Genomic DNA, 15,513 nt, shown 5'->3' with positions numbered 1-15,513 from the left:
AATGTTACGATCGCTGGAGAGAATCCTCCACAACATGTTCTCCCTGAATGAAGAATTCAAATATAGAATGTTAAAACGGATAGAGATGTCCATAGCGACTCCACTTACCGTAACTTTTCAATACTAGGATTGGTGACTTTCAACCCCAAGGCATCAGACTGAATCTATCAATGAGCACTAACGAGAGATCTAAGGCGATCATCGACACCTCAACGATCATTACTCGTTGCAGAGCATATGCGATGCTCACGTCTGATTTGAGAGGCTCAGTAATCAAATTTTGCATGCACTTAGATTTCTCAGTCTGCAAATTACTTCGATTGAACTCCCTCAAAAGCACAGGATCTACCTTCAAGCGGTTAGGCTCTATAGAAGGAACCCACTCTAATACCATGTTTATTTTATGGTAGTGCTTGTTAACCACATGCAAATATCAGATCTGTTGTCTTCCCAACTATAGACGATAAGCTCTTATCGTCACCCCCGAGCACACTACATGTCCTTCATGTTATATTGAATTCATATCTATTTATGCAATCATGACCTTGCATATACATGAATCAATACCTTCTAATAGACCTCAAGTCAGCCATATAATTTTGGTGCCAAGGATAGGGTCAGACCTATATATTACAAGTTGCATATGAGTCTCCCTTAGTTTCAAGTTACATTCAACTTAATCACAAGTTACACACAAGTGGTTCGCCCAAATAGGGCCTGCCTCAAATTAGACTCATACAACTGAGATATCTAAATGCTAAGGCCGACGGGCCATTTGACATTTTGTGCACTGGGTCAGCCCTAGAAGGGATCCGACCTAGCTTTAGAACAACAAGAGAATGATTGTAATGTGGTGCCTTGTTTGCTACTAAATTTCTTTGGCACTTTAACCTTTGAGTAATTTTGTCAAATAGTTTTCTTGCAAATTTTAAAGCAAAAATCTAATTTGAAGTTTAATTGCAAGCATAATTAACTTCAAGTAATCATACAAACATGAACAACAAATAACTTAAAATCAAATGTTGTTATTAATAACATGGAGTAGATTTAAGGGTCTAAATATTAATAATTTGATGTTAAATGGAGGCTACAATTTTACAAATAAGTGCAGCTCAAAAGCATTTATTTTTGTCCTCTTATTAATAGCAGGACACAAATGAATTAGCTTAGTCTAATATACAATCTTCAACTCTTGAACAACAACAATAATAACTTTTTAATTAACTTTTAATTGTGAAAAATCATCTCAATAATCGATAACGAATACATAAAGAATTTTGAAAATTATTGTAAAAGATTATCTACCATAGTATCTCTTTAGCAATGTTGACTCAAAGTGAAATCTTGAATGACACTGCATAGAAATTTACAAAAGCAGGAGTATACTTAGAATGCAATAACTCTCTTCACCATAATATTTGCATAAAGTTTCCTTGAATAAAGCAAACTATATATGTAATCCTTAGGATGGAAGAACAACAATATATATCGGATAAATTGATCAACAAACAATTATTTATGTTCTCTATGTATTGTTACCATTACTTAGAAATAATTCTCTACAACAATCACATTTATTGAATAAACAATATTCACAAATAATAATTAAATAAGGGCATGTTGAAAGCCTTGGAGAATTCTAATTCAAACCAAAACTTTTTTTTTTTTATCCCTTATGCCAGAACTTGTCTTCTTCTCTATGCTACTTATCTTTGTCTTTTCCTGCAAGGACTTTTTAGCTCTTCTTTATTCTTTCATAGGTGTTACATCTCTAAGGGCCTACCAAAAGCATGTCATGGTTCCCCTTAATTTTGGTTTAATCTTTAAAAAAAAATAAAAATTGCAATCCCCTTTATATTGGCTTGGCTAGCATAAGGCTATGCCATTAATTTGAAAAGATTCAAGTCTTGGGATACAATAAGGAAAATAATTTATTTTAATTTTTTTTAGTTCTAAGCACCACAACCAAAACCATGACTAAAGCCCTTTGTACACCCAACATGATATTTTCAATAAACTTCATCATAGTAATAAACTTCTTAAATCTCAATTTTTTGCAAAATGTCTCTAATAGGAGACCACACAAAAGATAACTCAAATTTTAATGCACCTCTTCCTCTATACTTTGAACCATTTGTCTTTTCTTCCAAACTTTTTGCACTCTTCTTAGGGGATATTCAAGCCAGTTTTTTGCCCAAGGCCTAGATTTCTTGCATTTAAAACAAATAATAGGGTATGACTCAAACTTTACAATTTTAATTTCAATTTAGCCTACAATAGTATGCCCTATTTTTGGCCAAATTGGACATTGATATCAACCTTCTTCATCAAACTTTCACTTTCTAACATCTATAATAGATTAGTGATTTTTGAGATTTTTTGTGTATTATAAATATATTTTAAAAAGCTGAGAAATAGTTTGTGATTTCTTATGTAACTTTATATAACTCTTTTTTTTATAATTAACAATATTTTAAAAAGTAGTGTTAGTTCGATAAAGTATAACTTTATTTGTAGAAAGGAGAAAGTTATAATTTTTTAAACATGATTCATAACACCAATATCTAATGCATGGATTTTTTTCATAATTTTTTGTTAAATATTTTTGTATAAATGGTTGAAATGGGGTTAACTATAATTCAAACGTAGGTTACTTCAATAATGCATAACTTCTTTTGTATGCATCTCAATTATTATTATTTTTTCTCTAGTTTCCTTTTTTCCCCATGTGTTTGAAATAGTGAATTTAATGTTTGGTCAAAAACCTACATTAAAAAGAAATATAAATAATATAATAATTAAATTAAATTATTCAAAATTATACTTTTTTCAAAGCTTATAATAAGTAACAAGTTGGGAAGCCATGAACTGGGCTAAAATTACTAATCAAAAGGTGGCTATGTTTCTCATTGATTTTGAAAAGGCCTATGATGGAGTTGAGTGAAGTTTTTTTTTCATGATGCTAGAAGCATTTGGGTTCCCTAAGGAGTTTTTTCATATGGTATCCGTCCTCCTCAAATATGCCTCTGCTCAAGTTGAATTTAATGGTTCTCAGACTCAATCCATCTCTTTGAGTAGATCCATCAGACAAGGGTGTCTCCTTGCTCCTACCTTATTTGTTATTGCGGTAGATGCTATCTATTACCTTCTTATAGAGTCCTCCCACTCCCCAAGAGTGAGGGGCATCACCTTACCCAACAGTATGGACCTTATCAATATTCGGTTTGCTGATGATATGGCTTTTTTAATGTCTTGATGAGGACGACTTAGATTCTATTATGGTCAAGCTTAACATCTTTTGTGATGCTTCTGGGGTAAAAATGTCCTTTTCTAAATCCATTATGTTAAACTGGGAGGATACACCCCCACGCCCCCCGCCCCACCCCCCCAACCGATCCTCCCCCTTGGCTCTACAAAATGGTTTTCAATGGGGAGGCCCATCTAAGAAATTTGAGATACTTGGGTATTCCTTTTGCACTAAATCCTTGTTTGAGGGAGATGTGGTTGTGTATTAAAGGTAAACTAGATGGTACGTTGAATAAATGTAATAAACAATATCTTTCACTAGCAAGAAGGATTCAATTCTGTAAGAAAATTCTCTCATCCTACAATATGTATTATGCTTATGTTTGGATGTTCTGCAATTGTCAGATTAATGAGATACAAAAGGCTATCAAGATTTTTCTCCAGTCCAATGGAATAGGTAACAGGATGTTGCACTCAGTGAAATGGAAGTGGTGTTGCCTTAGTAAAAACATGTGAGGATTAGGGCTGAAGGACCTTAAGATTCAAGGCATTGCCCTGGCAGCCAAATGGATTTCCATGCCTTGGAGGGAGAAGAACCATGGAAGGTCCTTATCAGAAATAATATCACTCTTGTCATTCCAAAGAAGGTCAAATCTTTGAAAATGCTCCCCCCTTTGGTGTTTTAATTGTCGGTAATGTCCCTATTTCTCTAGGTGGGTCTAATGTGTTTAGGTTTATTTGGAAGGCATGGGAGCTCATTAGACACCTTGTTACTAATAATAAGGTTATTAATAAGGATAATTCTGTTTGTTCAAGAGTGCTCTACTAAGAAATGGGCCCAAAAAGGTATTTTTGTTTTCAATGATATCATTACTAACAATTCTTTAGTTTCCTGTTGTGATCTCAGCCAGAGATTCCAGTTGCTCCCTTCTAACTAGAGGATGTATTCAATGATGAGGGATGCTTGTCCCAGTCTTGATTTACCCATGCCACGTAGGATGAGGGGGGACAAATTCACCTCATACACATCGATGGATGGATCTTTTCAGGAAAAACATTAATGCTAAGACGATCTATGATGAATTATTTTCTAACTCTGACCTTATTAGTCATTTGAACTCTATTTGGCAATTTAATTATAGTAGCGAGGAATGACAACAATTATTTACTTTTCATTGGAATAATAACATCTCTCCTAAGAAGAAAAGTTTTAAGTGGTTGTTTATGGTCCATAAGTTACCTATTACAAATAACCAAAATGATATTGGTGTTTGCAATATTTGTAGAACCTTTGAAAATATTTAGCACATCCTCTTTAACTACATCTTTTCTAAAGAGATTTGGAATATGTTTGGGATTAATTTTAATAATGGTTTTACTTATTTTGATGTTATCGATGGATACATTAAGGGCATGAGAAAGATAGTAATCACTTCTCGATATTGTTATCTTGTGAGATTCTTTGGATTATATGAAAATTTAAGAGTGAGGCTAGATTTTAAAATAAAGATATGTTTCTTACTTAGTCTCTAAGGAGACTCACATATTATAATGTTGATGTGCAGGTCTTTCTTGTTATGAGGATCACAGTTAAGAAGTTTGAGAGGTTCATTAAAGATGGGTCTACTAGAGTTTACATGTTAGAGTTATCTCGTGGTTATACCTATTCTAAATTCAACATAGAGAGATCTCCATTTTACAACATACTAGAAGCTTTCATGCATGAGATCAATGAAGAGAGGAGGATAGAATGCCAGTACTAGGCTCAGTTGGTAGAGGATGGAAGGATCCTTGGAAACAAGATTATTATATGGATGGAGGGTCCTTTGGGATGGACCTCATGGATGGACAATTGATCTTCTTCACTATAGCTAGCTACCTATTTAGTAGTTTTGATGTATATGTGGAAGTGTTATCTATAGTCAATATGGTATCTACATTTTGTTGTCTACAGTATGTTGTCGACAATATGCTTTCTTTAGTCACTTTGTTGTCTACAACGTATAGTCCATAATACTTATACCATTTTGCACACTCCTATTGTATAGAAATCTTTTGTATATCATGATACTTAGATCTAGCAAGTTCTTTGTGTCTAGCAGATAAAAGTTCTAGACAGGGGGAAGTTTTGTATTAAAAGTTCTTTATGTGACAGTCTGTCTCATCTCTAGATATTGTACCTATTTTTTGACCTATATTTAATATTAAAAAATATTATAATAAGGGCTACATAATTACAAATTAATTTTTTTAATAACTTCATTTGATCCCCCAAAAGGTAAAGCAAATGTGATTTTTTGTGTCATTATTTTATTAGGTGCAAAGGGTGTCATTGCGGGTATGATTTAAGAGTAGAGGATTTCTATCCAAGGGGGTTTGATCTAAAAATATTCAATTAAAACTCTTTAGATGAAACACCTAAAGGTGTATTTAAATCATTAAATTATCTAAGCAATATGTAATTTTAGGGAAAAATCAAGATGTCCTAGATGTGGGACACACTATTGTGGCAATATCTTTCCAACAACCAATTTTGCAGTTGATGAGGATTGTAGAAGGAAGGACAACTGATTTCTCCACACAAAGATAAGTCCTCACATAAAAAAGCCTACTTGGACAATTCATAGGGTCAATGACTAAAAGCTATCCAAAGGCATTAATGATGCCTTTAAAGAGCTCTACATTTCAAAATTCCATCAATAAACTAGGAAAACTTACCTAAACAAGGGCAACATTAAATGAACTACTAATAAGATCAAAACTTGATTCTCATCATTTTAGAGCCAAAACCACTTTTTAATAAACCACATGCCACTAGCAAGGACCATACACAGATCTTCCTCATAGGTTAATAGAAATGAAATGAACCCCTTAGAACGCATCACAATAATTTTTTTAGTTGACCTTTAACGCTCCACTGCTTCGAAGCCGTGGATCTAACTAGACCTGTATTTGGTCTAGTTCTCAAGAACTTACTCAATAGATTTGTCTTCTTCTTAGAAATGCTCTTGTCCAACAGAAAATTAGGGACATTAATCAATAACTTAGTTGAAAGATGGTCATCAACAACCTCAATTAGTGGACCATATCTATTTCCTTTAATTGTAGATCCCACAAGAGGTGCCCAAGAAGAAAGGCTCAACACTTCAACTAGAGACATATGTTACTTCAACCATTTGAACATGGTCTATGGTTGACAAGATATGACCCACATTTATCCTCTACCTCAAAACAAATCCCCACTAGGGTAAGGTAGTTTGAACATTGAAACCATCATCATATGAATTGTGCCATCCTCTTGACTAGTTGGTAGAAAACCTTTTTTGTCTTGCAATCCACAACATTGACTTTTATCCTTTACAACATCAAAATTATAATATGCTCATGTTATAATGTGAGCTATAGTATGAGCATGTAATATTATGCTTGCATTATTGGTTGCTTTGGATATTTCCAACCTAAGGTTTTTTTTTTCTTTGTAACCCATGTAATGCCCCGCCAGGAAACCCCGGAGGGATAAAGCTAAAATACACGAATGGAGTGCAACAATTTTTTTTAAAAGATAAACACAACATTAAGATACAACGAGATATCAAAATTCAGATTACATAGCAGAAGACATCATCTAACACCTAAAGAGTTTCCCAATGTGATTACTTAATTACACCTTTCACTTAACACTCACAATTAATCCAATAAGTTGATTATCTTATAACGGGATAATTCTTAAACAAGTATAATTTCTTTCAGAGGATGGAAATATAAATCACATGCTAATGTTTATCCATTATGATTCATTCATACTTTACATTCAAGCTTTTCATTAAAATATAAGTAATGCATCTAATATTCTAACACACAAGAATTTCATCATAAACTTACAAGATCTTTTCATGCATACTTAATTTTCTTAACAACAACTAAATATATTCCACTACTCTAAGTTACATTCTTTCATGATACAATTTATTGCATTTTAAAAGACGATTGCATACATGCATCTATGATAAATCTTATCTAAACCACTTATGCATTCGATCAAAATGGCATTCATACATGCTAACACTAAACATGAAATATAAGAAGTAAAAGCATCACATAACACCAAGATGATCTCGGAGTTCACCCCTAAAAGGCTACATCTTCGGGTCTGCTCAACTGCAAGACCCCTCTGATAAATAATAAAGTTAAGAATACATGAGGTTACACCATTTACAATCCTGCCATCAAGGCGAAACATAATCAATATACAAACGACCGCATCGGTCAATAAATACATAAACGATCCTTGAAAAGGAAAGGATCCAGCTGAACATAATCAAGCTAATGCAAAGGTCCATTGGAGCATCCACAAAACTGAGTCATCACCACCCAAGGTCTAACATGAAACCAAGTACTTACAAGGGCATATACAAAAGGACGACCCACAAAGGTGCTCCTATCAGACAATACAACAACACACTAGCGAATGTAGGGACAAGTGTCATCACACAACCTGGTATGGTTACCATGGCAGGTCTTCATAGGTTCTGGCCCCATACACTGGGTTACCTTGACAACCTAATCCGAACCTCTGGCCCATCCAAGCCTCATGTGGACGCACACATCCTCTCGTGAAGACAAGGATGATGGTTTGCCATTTCAGGCCTTCTCACAGCATGTCAAGTCTATGTTAGCACTCGTCCCATGTGTGAGGCACATTTATCTTACTTAGAGATTAACATTCTAATCTATTGTTAGGTTATCACTTATTAGACTCACTTTCGATGGGTTACCCAGCAGCCACTTTGGGCACGATCCCCAATCGAAAGCCACTTTCCATACGACACTAGACTATACTTAGACGAACTCAAAACCAAGACATACACATGGTCAGACGAACGGAGTTCAAAATGGAGGGAACAACCATTTGGTCAAACACGACTCAAAAGTGGTACACTTACTCACGGTACTCTAACTAGAGACCTGACCAACTATGGTCAACCACAAATCATCATTCGACACCCGCATAAAGGTTATGACCAATTACGACACACCTACAAAACAACTGTCATACTCGAGACCAAGGACTAGAACAGGTACCCAAATCAACCATACGACAGGGTCTGATCAAACAAGTCAAAGCTTGCCATTACATAAGCAAAAGCGAATACAAAAATTAAACTCGCACAGGCAATAATCGGAAAAGACAATCTTTTTCCATATTGATTTAAACATTAAAATCGATCCAATTTTCTAATTGATCTAAGTTTGGTTGCAATTTGTCTACCTTGCCTAGGCACAGACCGTTCATGGTTTCTAACTCAGTAAAGTTCATTCGCATCATAAAACTACATAAATACGTCTTCATGAGTTTTCAAACCAAATTCACATGAATATAAATAAATAAACACAAATCAATTAAAATATGATATTTATCCATCAAAATAAAACATCATTCTCACACTGGTTCGAAAACTATTTCTCAAAATTCTTTTTTTTTTAGAACCAAGTTACTCTCTTCAGATTAAGGAAATATACATTTAAAGAAACCAAAAATAGATAAACATCTCCCAAATTACCCAAAATATTTCCTTGCGTATATTTAAACAAATATACAAACCTAAAATAATAATCAATATATATATCTCTAACTATATTTACCTTAATTTATAAATTCATAATTCAACCACAATTAATATATATTTAAAAAAATATACATTAATTAATAAAGATAATTAATATATAATTAATAATACTCATTAATTATAATTCACTACAATTAATATATAATATACATTAATTAGTAATTAAAAATTAATATATTATTAACAATATACATTAATTGAAAAGTAATAATATTAAAAAGAAACTTAATTTAATTTAATTTAATTTTTTTAAATAATAAAAAGAAACTTTAATTAATAATAATAAAAAAAGAAACTTTCTTTTCTTTTAAAAGGGTAAGGGGAAACCCATGTGGTTCCCCTTTCCTTTGAAAAGGGAATGGTCCCCACAACCATATGGCTCTTGGCAGCCCAAGCGTGAGGTTGGGGTTGAGCCTTGGCTCCCCCACCTCACGTAAAACTATATATATATATATATTTTTTTTTTTAATTTAATTTTATTTTTTTTGAAATAAAAATCTGCTGTTGCAAAATTAACAGAACACGGAAAAAATACAGTCTCAGCAGAGACTTAAAAAAATAATTTATTGTTATTTTTTTTTTTATATTCAGAAAACTATGAGTTTTTTTTTTCTCCAATATTGATAATTTCAAATGCCCAAATTTAGGAAGGAAAAACTCTCCAAAACAACACCAAATTGGCAAAATGAGATTGATCTTCACAAATTTAACATCAAATCTGCCAAACCCCCAACTAAATTTCAATTTTATTTATTTTTAAATCATTCTTAGCAAACCAGAAATTGATTTGAAGACAAGGAATGAAATCAAGGAGGGATAATTCACGATCTTATTTCCATTCTACTCTATTAATCAATCAGACCGATTCTTCAATAACAAATTCATTTCTTTCAACCAGAACAGTAAATTCTTTTAGCAACAAGAAAACAATTTAGAATCCTACCTTCATATGCAATCCTGGAAGAGATTTGCTGAAGAGCCCAACCTGCAAGCTCAAGAATTCCTCCTCCTTCCAAAATCCCCAAATTTTTCATCCAAAATATTTTCCAAAAATATTTTTTTCCAAAAAAATTCAATCCCCAATATTTTCCAAAAGTCTAGGTTATATGGAAAAGTTTGACCAAAAATTTTATTTTTGGAATTAGAATTTTTATTTAAAATAAATCCCAAAAATCACTATTTTCCAACTATATCAACAATTAAACTTGTTTTTCAATTTAAAATTGATTTTCTCCATTAACGGAAATTAACCTTTCTATTTCAAAAATGCCAAAAGATTAAATTAATTCTATTGCAATTAAATTTAAATCTTTCTTTATCAACAACATATACGTAATAATTTTAACATTAAAATTAACCATCTAATTGAACTTGCTCCCAATTTAAAATCGAGCAATTCAAATGACGATTAATCACATAAAAAGGGAGACTATTTAATTTAGTCCCTGAATATACTAATGTGTAAACACACATTAAATCAAATTAAATACTAAGGCTAAATACTCAATTTAACCTCACACCAAGCACGCAAACCAAGAAAGTCAATCAGACAGACGACTCACAAACCCAAACAAAAGGGAATACCGGCGATGACTAATGATGCTCACTTGAGCACAACTATGGTCAACTAGGGTCTTACGACCACCTAATCCAACTCTAAGGATTAAAGAGGTACACACAAACCTCTAATTTCGGGCGGAGACGAACCTCGCACCCATGCGACACTGTACCTAAAATCTTCTGCATCCAAGAGTCATACATGCATACATATATAAACTTAATGAAAGTGTTAGCTCGAGATAATAACATGAAAATAGGAGAATTAATCAATCTTGCATACAACTGGTGCGAAAACCACATTAACAGATATGCACTTAATAAAAACATTTGACTATAATCATTATATATGATAACTAACCAAGGTCAAACCAAGATTAAAAATTGATTAGGGTAGGGGTACTACAACCCAAATACTTATTATTTTTAGATTTTAAAAAATTGGCATAATCTCAAGCATGCTCTCCATTAGGATTGTATGTGTTCCAATGTCAAGTTGAAAAAATGACATAGCAACTTTGAGCTCTCTTTAGCTTTTTAATCCTATGTTTCAATTATGTTAGGGTTTTGATCCTTAATTACTTTTGGTAGATTCCATTTTTTTTTTCTCAAAAACCTATATATGATAATTTGGTCTAATACCCTTTCATCAAAGTATGAAACAAATTACATTTTTAGAAACTAAATTCTATTCTACACAATTAATTTTTAAATTTTTTTATTAGTTCCCAACAAAATTAAGGGGGTCACACTCAATTTTTGGTATCTTAAGATGTTTCTACTTTGAAAATTAGTAAAGATTCATATATTCACTAAAAATAGTAAAAAAATGGGTTTAAACTATATCGTATTAGATAATTTCTCATTGAAGAAATTTTTAAAATGCTAAAAAATTAAACATGTTAGGAGCATCACGCTAGATTCTATGTTATATGTTTTTTGATGAAAAAAAGAGTAAATGTGGGGCCCCTATTTGAACCTGTTAATCTCCATCATTAAAAATAAAGTAGTTTTAAAAGTATATTTAGAGCACTAACTCTTGATTTTGTTGTAATATTTAAAAAATTGAGCTTAACTATCTTTAATTTTTGATTGACAAGTTTCCAAATAGCACATTTGACATTAACAAATGTAGTTTTTAATACTTAGTTATGCAATTTATTATTATTTTTTAAATATAAGATTAATTATATTATCCAATTATGAATCAGAATTAATGTAAATAATTGTATGCAATAAAATTTTTGGGTGAAAGTGTTTCATACTAGTTTTTAGTCTCTTGAATTCTTGATTATGTAGCCATGTCAACTCCACATATATGTCATTTATAACAAAAAATCTATATATTTTATGGGTTTATGTCTAATTTAAAAATTCACATTTGATGACGAATAGGTGGATGTTGGACCTTCAACATCAATAACTATTGGTGGTAGTGGTCATATTTCAACTTTTATTGATGAAGTAGTTCAATGTACTAAGATGACCATTACGAAGATCAAGATCTCATTACTACTACATTCAATGATCACAAATTTTAGTCATCTTATAACTAGCTAAGTATTAACTATTATCCATCTTTAATGACACATCTTAGACAACAAAAAATTATTGTACAAGTCAAATCCCCACACAAAATAGAGGCATCATAGCATAGTCAATATAAAGTATAATTCTAATAACCTCATGTAGCCCTAAGTAATAGTAGTCAAAATATCGACATGACACAATAGCAATGCAAAGGCCTTGATAAGGCTCTAAGTGAGGTCCCACTACAACATGGTTCAAGAATATGAAGTGCCATAATAATACATCACATCATCCTAGACAACACACAACATGTATCAACAAGACCACATAAAATTTCTTTGAACATCAAAAGACAACACAATAGTTATACACTTGATTTAGCCATGATTCAATATTTGGTTCATATTTAAGATAATGAGAATAATGTATTTGTTAGATAATCATATGGAGATATACAAACTATGATTATAGTAGTATTAATATTCTTAATCTTCTAATTTCACTTACCCTATAATGCAACTACATATTCTTGTACTAGCCTAATTCATGGTTTAGATAATATATGCACTTGCCATTTATCAACACTTGGTTATTAATGTCGTCCTCCACCAATTTGATTTGCTCTCATCAACAACTTGTTGATGATACTATTTTAATGTGAAGCTCCTTTGTTGGGGAAGCCAAAGTCATTAGATCGATTCTCTTCCTTTATGAAAAGGCTTCTGGACAGATGGTTAATAGAACCAAGAGTTTTAACTACTTCATTAATACTCCTAAGTAGCGTCAAATAAAGATTGCTAACATTCTTGGTTGCATCATAGGTAAGCTCCCCTTTACTTACCTGGGTCTCCCTCTACGATCTAAACCTTCTTATTCCTTTTGGCTTTGTTTAATTGATCGATTTAATAGGAATTTAGCTGGGTGGAAAGGCACTCTTTTGAGTCAGGCTAGTAAAATTCACTTGTTGAAACCCACACCTTAGAACCTCCCAGTTTATGCCTTTAGTTTGTTCAAGATTCCCGCTAAATTTTCTGATTATTGATAAAATTCAGAAAAGATTCCTTTGGTCTGGGGTTGAGGAAAAGAAATGAATCCCTCTGGTTGCCTGGGAGAATGTCTGTAAGGCAAGGATATATGGTGGATTAGGAATTAGAAGCATTACAACTTTTAACAATGATATTTGTGTGGCATCTTTTGGCTTAATGGTGGCTGACTATTGGAAGGAGGGTAAGTGGGTGAATCTTTCTGTTAATCCTTCTTTTACTCACTTGCAACTTTCCCTAAATTCTTTTGGTCTGAAGAATTGTGTGGAGGATGAACTTATTTGGAAATTCACTCCTAATGGGAAGTTTTTTGTTGCTTCTGTGGATTTCTGTAAGGAACCCCATGTCTCTTAGTGTTCTAAGGTGTGGATCAAGAAGCTCTCTTCTAAGGTCAATATGTTTTTTTGGCTCCTCTTTCTTAATAAAATCTTAACAACGGACAATCTTGCTAAGAGAGGCTTTTCTATTCCGAATAGATGCTACTTGTGTATGAGGGACATTGAATCTCTTGATCATCTGTTTTTACACTGCACTTACACTTATGAGATCTGGGGACTCGTGCTTCAGAAATGGGGTCTTTGTTGGACTCTCCCGGAGGCCATAAAGGAGTTCGTTCACCAATGCAACCTTCCCTCAAGAAATCTTCTCTTGATGAAGCTATGGTCCTTTGTGTTTCCTCACATGGAGTGGGGTTTATAGAAAGAACGTAATAATCGTATCTTCAGGAATATCCATCTCCCTCCTTATATTGTTTTCAAGAAAATCTCTAGAGCCATCTTTGATAATCTCTCGACTGTTTAACTCCAATGTTCTTTTTCAAAGTGGAATCCTTAGAGAGTATGAAGCCAATGCTGTCAAGGATTGGGATTTTGGTCATGTTCTTCATTTGGTCAAACCTAGGGTCAATCCCAGGGACAACATTAGTTGGAACTTTCCACCCCAAGCATGGGTGAAAATCAATTTTGATGGTGTAGCTAGGGGAATCCTGGTCAAGCAGGCTATGGAAGGGTGATACGGGATCACTATGGCAACTTCTTTTTTGCTATTACTCTCCCTCTTGGAAAACAAACTAATAATGTCACAGAAGCTATATGAGCCTATCACAGCTTAAAACTTGCTAAACAATACAACTTTAAGCTTGTTTGGGTCGAGGGGGACTCAAAGAATATTATCAACTACCTAAAGGGAAAATCTACTCCAATTTGGAATGTTGATATATGGATGAAGAAGGGAAAATATATTATTAAAACCTTTGATAGATGCATTATTATTCATGTATACAGACAAGCCAATATGGTGGTCGACTTCCTTGCCAACAGAGGAGTGACGTGTAAGGCACAACTTAGTTGGACCCGAGGTAACAGGTTGGACTCAGAATTTGCTATGCATTTGTTCCACGAGTGAAGTCAGGGAAGTAAATTTAATGATAACTCATGCCATAATGACTCCGAGTGTTTCTAAAGTTATTGATACTTTCCCAATTGAGACAGATGGCCAGAGAGGACATGGGAATCAATGCAAACTTATTTCACATGCTTTGCGGGCGATTTTAAATATTTTTTGGAGTATAACTTTCACTCTAAAAATTATTTGCAGAGAGTTTTACAAAGAGCAAGTTAGAATGGGTGGTGCGAGGAAAAGAATTGATCCAGCTAGTTGTATGCATTTGAAGAATGAAAAGAAGCTATGGCAGATTTTGGAGAAAGGGGGGTTCACTCGCTACATTGAGAGGCTACAAGGGCGTAATTATGATGTCATGAACTATTTTGATCAGAACTGGAAGGATGGAACAATTGTTCTTCATGGTCGGAAAGTCCTAGTTGGTGAAGCCCTTATTGCACAGGTCACAGGGTTATCTATGGAGGGTATGAAGTATTACAGAGACAAAGTGTATACTGAGAAAGCTGTGCAAAATTTCCCCAAGAAGGAGGCAGAGCAGGCCAAAATTGTTAAAAAGACGACCAATTACTATGACATTGTGGTCATTAAGTCTTTCTGGCAGAAGCTTCTTAAGGTAATCATGAATTACCTTACTTTGGATGGTTGTTATTGTAGACACTTAAAATTAATATTTAATTAATTTAAGCTTGTCAACATAATTAATTGATTATGTTATCCTTATTCTTCTTAGTGATAATTAAATCCAATTTAATTAATCCTGTCACTATTGTCCAGAAATTAATTTATCAGATAAATTAATTATTCCCCTATTCTTGTAAAGACCCTTCGATAATTATTTCTTCTAAACACACTTAGTTAATTAATTTTAATTAATTAACCTAGTCATGTGATTCCTACAAATAACTTTTCCTAATCCCACTCAACCTAATTAATTCTTCTAGAATCTCTCATAATCATGCTTATCATTATCCTTCAATTTAATATTCCCACTCATGTCACATCAACATTGAGCCTCTCAAAGAAATTCATTTTTTTTTAATCCCTCCATGCATCCTTTATTTTGGAATTTTTGATTGCTCATTTTGAAATTCAAATTTCCTTTCTCCCCT

This window comes from Cryptomeria japonica, chromosome 6, assembly GCF_030272615.1.
Source record: "Cryptomeria japonica chromosome 6, Sugi_1.0, whole genome shotgun sequence".
Classification (NCBI taxonomy): domain Eukaryota; kingdom Viridiplantae; phylum Streptophyta; class Pinopsida; order Cupressales; family Cupressaceae; genus Cryptomeria; species Cryptomeria japonica.
The sequence above is the reverse complement of the archived record's forward strand: the minus strand, read 5'-3'. Positions refer to the sequence as shown.